This window comes from Physeter macrocephalus, chromosome 8, assembly GCF_002837175.3.
Source record: "Physeter macrocephalus isolate SW-GA chromosome 8, ASM283717v5, whole genome shotgun sequence".
Lineage (NCBI taxonomy): Eukaryota > Metazoa > Chordata > Mammalia > Artiodactyla > Physeteridae > Physeter > Physeter macrocephalus.
In genome coordinates, this window is record NC_041221.1 from 146,884,280 (window position 1) to 146,891,242 (window position 6,963).

The 6,963-nt window shown below is 39.5% G+C and overlaps 2 pseudogenes; both read left to right on the forward strand.

Moving 5' to 3' along the window:
* Positions 1–3,114: 3,114 nt before the first annotated feature.
* LOC129391363 (40S ribosomal protein S3-like) lies at positions 3,115–3,655 on the forward strand (annotated as a pseudogene).
* Positions 3,656–3,962: 307 nt separating this feature from the next.
* On the forward strand, positions 3,963–4,315 carry LOC112065289 (40S ribosomal protein S3-like; annotated as a pseudogene).
* The last annotated feature ends 2,648 nt before the right edge of the window (positions 4,316–6,963 follow it).

Sequence of the window (6,963 nt, forward strand, 5' to 3'; positions counted from 1 at the left end):
CCTTTTTTTCTTGATGAGTCTGGCTAATGGTTTATCAATTTTGTTCATCTTCTCAAAGAACCAGCTTTTAGTTTTATTGGTCTTTGCTATCATTTTTTTCATTTCTTTTTCATTTATTTCTGATCTGATCTTTATGATTTCTTTTCTTCTGCTAAATTTGTTTTTTTGTTGTTGTTGTTGTTCTCCTTCCTCTAATTGCTGTAGGTGCAACGTTAGGTTGTTTATTCGAGATGTTTCCTGTTTCTTAATGTAGCATTGTATTGCAATAAACTTCCCTTATAACTTCTTTATTCATCTTTTGGAGGACATTTAGGTTGTTTTTTGTATCTAAGCTATTATGAATAATGCTGCAATGAACATGGATGTGCAGATATCTCTTTAAGATACTGCTTTCACTTCCTTCCTATATATACCCAGGAGCAAGATTTATGGATTATATGGTAGTTCTATTTTTAATTTTTTGAGGAACAGCCATACTGTTTTCTATAATGGCTGTACCTATTTACATTACTACCAGCAGTGTATGAGGTCTCCTTTTCTCCACATCTTCACCAATATTTGGTATGTCTTGTCTATTTGGTGGCCATCTTAACAGGTGTGAGGTGATAACTTATGCTTTTGAGGTGCATTTCCCTGCTGATTAGTGATGTTGAGCACCTTTTCATATACCTATTGGCCATTTGAATGTCTTTTGAAAAATGTCTATTTGGGTCCTTTGCCCATTTTTCAATTGTTTCTTTTTGATATTGAGTTGTATGAGTTCTTTATATATTTTGGATATTAAACCCTTTTAGATATATGGTTTGCGAGTATCTTCTCCCATTCTGTAGGTTGCCGTTTTGAATTATTGTTTACTTTGCTGTGCTGAAGCTTTTTAGTTTGATATAGTCTCTTTTGTTTATTTTAATTGTTGCCTATGCTACTGGTGTCTTATCCAAGAAATCATTGCCAAGGTACCTTTTATTCTGTTTTCTTCTAGAAGTTTTATGGTTTCAGGTCTTACATTTGAGTCTTTGATCCATTTTGAGTTAAATTTTGTAAGTGGTATAAAGTGTCCAGTTTTACTTCTTTGCCTGTTTTCTCAAAAGCATTTATTGAAGAAACTATCCTTTGCCTACTGTGTGTTCTTGGCACTATTGTCAAAAGTTAATTGACCGTGTATGCATGGATTTATGTCTGGGCTCTCTATTCTGATCCAGTGATCTATGTGTGTGTTTTTATGCCTGGACCATATTGTTTTGATTACTATAGCTTTGTAATATAGCTTGAAATCAAGAAGTGTCTACATTTAAAAATGTATCATCACAAATAATAGTATGGTAATATAGTAATTTGAGGGCAGATGACAATAAAGTAACTTGAGGAAATATTTTCAGTGTAGACTTTCTCAAGTTATTTTATTGTCACTTGCCTGAAAATTACTGTAATACCTCAACATATATATAAGGATTAGGAATGTGCCCTCTAGAGTTAGGAGACACAAAACTTGCACAATAATAAGCAGTGGTCCTGGCAGAACAAATAACATGCTCTTTCCCTGACATAAACACAAAATAAAACAGAACAAACCTAAAGGAAAACCAAGACTCCTGATTTAGCTATACCACTGTCGTGCAGTTTATTCACTCTGCTTAATTCTTCCTACTTTGTCATCTCTAATTCTTAATCCAGAAGACCATCATATGTGGAATAAATAGAAATTCTTTCAGTTCATTATACTTTACCTTGGGATGGCTCTTGTTTCCAGATGTCCTGGGAACTGTTTCTACTTAGCAAATACACTTCTTTCTTAGGAAACCATACTTACTCACAAACTATCACACTGACAAACCAGATATGAAAGAGAGATACCATCCTCCATACCCAATTTTCTCTTCTTTTTATGCTTTAGAGACATAAATTCATTTTGGCTTTCATGAAAAGACTGGAGTTAACAGTTTTTTGCCTGGAGTCAACCTAATAGACTTTCAAGTCGTTGAATCTGGATTCAAATGTCCTCTCTTGCACTTAACTATGCTTAATGTCTAAATTGAGAAATTTAGATGTTTAAGCTGACTTTCCTTTTCCATATGTATGTAGATAATTTAACAAATAAAAACCCATAGAATTATGGTCAAGATTCAAATAAAATTTTGTAGGTGTTATTAGCTCTTTTCAGAAATGAGGAAACCAAGGGTAATTGAAGTTAAGTATGCTGTATAATCATATTCTATAAAAACAAGTAACATTTTTTGCACTCAGAAAATGTTAGTGTCATATGTTCTTCTGATATCCTTTTTTTGTGGGAAGACAAAGCTTAGAGTTGTTTCATAGATACCATTAAAAACATTCATCTACCTAAACTGTTGAGTCAGGTCAACATAACTGGAATGAGGTGAGGTTGGCATATTCCCTGCCCAATAGGAATTTTTGTTTGGATATATACCTTATTCCCCTCTGATTTGGGAAGTTTATACTGATGCTAATGTGTGTGTGCACACATACATAGCAGAGATGGCAGTCCAGCAAGAAGCCAGGGGCAATCCCAAGACTCTAGTCAGCACCACTTCTAAATTCAGTTGCTCTGAGCTGACTTAAATCCATCTTTCTTCATCTCCTGGGCAGGGTCTCTGTAGAGACATGGTAGTTCTGAGTCTGTGGCCTCACCTGGTACAAAACTGTTCTCTATTGAAAGGCCTGGGGCCAGAGACCTCATTTACTTTCCCCAGAGTCTTCACAGATGGAAATGAGAATTTCTATTTCACAAAGCAAAAGGGCATGCTGTCGGAACTACAGCGTCTGCTTCTCGATTCAATAAAGCAAATTCAAAACCTAATGTCCCCCGCTGCTGACCTTGTCACAGTGACTGTGTTTTTTCAACACGGCTCTATCTCCTTTGTAACTGTGTTTAACTCACTGCAGGGCCAGACACTTGCATGCATAGGAACAGTGCTGCAAAAGCCTTTGCCCTGTTCAGTGCTGTAAGAAGAAGGATTCTTCAGAGGTGCCAGGAGAGATCTGTGGCTGCCAACAGAAGGTTTTAGAGACAACTATTTACCATTCTGGACTTTTCCTTTTAGGTACTATGCAGGGATAACCATTAGAATTCCATAGATACAACTTCTTCCTTTATAAATGAGGAATCTGAGGCCCAGAAGTTTAATAACTTGCCTAAATTTATATCGATACATCAGTTGGTGGAGGTATCCTAAAGTGGCGGCCACAGGAGGTCTCTGTGCCACTGTCCAGGCAAAGTCTCTGCATTATAAACTCCTAGGAGGACTTGCTGTGTGGAGGGCCTGCTATGGTGTGCTTGGTTCATCATGGAGAGTGGGGCCAAAGCCTGTGAGGTCACACTGTCTGGGAATTTCTCTGAATAGATGGCTAAATCCATGAAGGTTGTGGATGGCCTGATGATCCACATTGGGGACCTGTTAACTACTGTGTCGATACCAGTATGTGCCATGTGACACTCAGACAGTGTGCACTGGGCATCAAAGTGAAGATCATGTTGCCCTGGGACCCAAGTGGTAAGATTGGCCTTAAGAAGCCCCTGCCTGACCATGTGAGCATTATGGAACCCAGAGATGAGATACTGCCCACCACCTGTGTCTCAGAACAGAACGGTGGGAAGCCGGAGCTGCCAGCTATGCCCCAGACAGTACACACGGCATAACAGGGTCTCTTTGGCAGTTGGATCTGGAGTCTGCAGGTTGCTCTCTAAAGATCTTTAGTAAAATCTGTTAAAAAAGAGAATGGACTTCCCTGGTGGCGCAGTGGTTGAGAGTCCACCTGCCGATGCAGGGGACGCGGGTTCGTGCCCCAGTCCGGGAAGTTCCCACATGCCACGGAGCGGCTGGGCCCATGGGCCATGGCTGCTGAGCCTGCGCCTCCGGAACCTGTGCTCTGCAACGGGAGAGGCCACAACAGTGAGAGGCCTGTGTACCACAAAAAAAAAAAAAAAAAAAAAAAAATGGTTCATCATGGAGAGTGGGGCCAAAGCCTGTGAGGTCACACTGTCTGGGAATTTCTCTGAATAGATGGCTAAATCCATGAAGGTTGTGGATGGCCTGATGATCCACATTGGGGACCTGTTAACTACTGTGTCGATACCAGTATGTGCCATGTGACACTCAGACAGTGTGCACTGGGCATCAAAGTGAAGATCATGTTGCCCTGGGACCCAAGTGGTAAGATTGGCCTTAAGAAGCCCCTGCCTGACCATGTGAGCATTATGGAACCCAGAGATGAGATACTGCCCACCACCTGTGTCTCAGAACAGAACGGTGGGAAGCCGGAGCTGCCAGCTATGCCCCAGACAGTACACACGGCATAACAGGGTCTCTTTGGCAGTTGGATCTGGAGTCTGCAGGTTGCTCTCTAAAGATCTTTAGTAAAATCTGTTAAAAAAGAGAATGGACTTCCCTGGTGGCGCAGTGGTTGAGAGTCCACCTGCCGATGCAGGGGACGCGGGTTCGTGCCCCAGTCCGGGAAGTTCCCACATGCCACGGAGCGGCTGGGCCCATGGGCCATGGCTGCTGAGCCTGCGCCTCCGGAACCTGTGCTCTGCAACGGGAGAGGCCACAACAGTGAGAGGCCTGTGTACCACAAAAAAAAAAAAAAAAAAAAAAAAAAGAAAAAAAGAGAGAGAGAGAAAAAAAATCAAGATCTCACACAAGAGCCTTTTTATAGCCGCAGGTTGTATTCTCCATTTACTAATCTCTAATCATCACTTATTTTACTCTGGACCAGTGTTTCTTTCAGATCAGAGTTTCTCTAAGTATGATCCCTGAGAAATCTGCATCAGAATCTCCTTGTGTGCCTGTTAGAATGCAGATTCCTGGGACCTGCTCCAGAACTATAATTTTCATGTCTCTGAAATTGGAGAAATTTTCATTTTCAACATGCACCTGAGGTGATTCCTATGAAATATAGAATTTTTTCTTTTTCTTTTGAACTAAATTTAGACTTACAGAAGAGTTGCAAAGATAGTACAGAAAGTTTCCATGTACACTTCATCCAGCTTCTTTTAATGTTAACATTTTACCTAATAATATAGTATATCTATCAAACCAAAAAATTACCATTGGAACATTATTAATAACCAATTACGGACTTTATTCATATTTCACCAATTTTTTTTCACTAACTATATTTTTGTTGTTCTAGGACCCAATTTACTGTCCCACATTGCTTTTAGTTATTATGTATACCAAATTGTACTGCTCTAGATTGTAATCCCATGTTCCACACTACAGGGGCTGAATCCTGGCTCTGAAGGCAGCCAAAGGCTTAATTCAGGTACTCATGTGATGGTACTTAAGTTCAAGCTACAATGACAGTACTCTTAATAATGCTGCAGAGATTGAATCACTCAGAAAACAAAATTGAAGGACACATAAAACACCATTCAGTCTCTCATTTTACTGATAGAGTTCCTGCATCCTAGAGAAGAAATTTGAGCAAGTTGATTGAAACATTGGAACTGTAGTCCATTTCACTTGTCTCCAAGTTACCTTGTAATTTCTTTAATCATCTGGCTTTGATTATAGTTCTTTCCTTTATTCTCAAAGTGAAGGTCAATGAACAGTTTTAAAAAGTATTATCCATGATTTCATATGGTTCTTCCAGTTATCCATGAGAGGAATATGAGAAGTCTAGTTTTCTCCAATTTGGCGATCAGGAAACAGGTTCAGAGTGTTAAAACTGAGGTCCCCGAGGTTCCATGGCAAGCATACAGCTAAGCCCTATCCACACCTCTACAAGCTGACTCCTGAATTAGTGCCATTCTGCAGTATGCCACACGCCTCCAGCCCTGAATTTATGCACTCTGTGCTGAAACGGATATTTTGTGTATTCAAATAGAACATTTGGAGGAGTGAGTATTTATACACAAATTCAAATAGGGCACCCAAATGGGGAAACGTTGTGAACCTGGCATATTTAGCAATTATAAATGGAAGACATGATTGTGGGAAGGGAAATGACATAAATCAGTGTGAATATCTATTCTCGGTGGAAAAGACTAGATAATTCTAAGGTTTTTTTAACATCTTTATTGGAGTATAATTGCTCTACAATGGTGTGTTAGTTTCTGCTTTATAACAAAGTGAATCAGCCATACATATACATATATCCCCATATCTCCTGCCTCTTGAGTGTCCCTCCTACCCTCCCTATCCCATCCCTCTAGGTGGACGCAAAGCACCAAGCTGATCTCCCTGTGCTATGCAGCTGCTTCCCACTGGCTATCTGTTTTACATTTGGTAGTGTATCTTTGTCCATGCCACTCTCTCACTTCGTCCCAGCTTACACTCCCCCCACCCCGTGTCCTCAGGTCCATTCTCTACCTCTGCATCTTTATTCCTATCCTGCCCCTAGGTTCTTCAAAACAGTTTTTTTTTTAGATTTCATATACATGTGTTAGCATACAGTATTTGTTTTTCTCTTTCTGACTTACATCACTCTGTATGACAGACTCTAGGTCCATCCACATCACTACAAATAACTCAATTTCATTTCTTTTTATGGCTGACTAATATTCCATTGTCTATATGTGCCACATCTTCTTTATCCATTCTTTCTCTAATTGCTTTAGGTGTAAGCCTAGGTTGTTTATTTGAGATATTTCTTGTTTCTTGAGGTAGGATTGTATTGCTATGAACTCCCCTCTTAGAATTGCTTTTGCTGCATCCCAAACGGTTTGGGTCATCATGTTTTAATTGTCAGTTGTTTCTGGGTTCTTTTAAATTTCTTCTTTGATTTCTTCAATGATCTATTGGTTATTTCATACTGTATTGTTTAGCCTGCATATGTTTGTATTTTTTACATATTTTTTTCCCATAATATCTAGTCTCATAGTGTTGTGGTCAGAAAAGATACTTGATATGATTTCAATTTTCTTAAATTTACCAAGGCTTGATTTGTGACCCAAGATATGATCTATCCTGCAGAATGTTCCATGAGAACTTGAGAAGAAAGTGT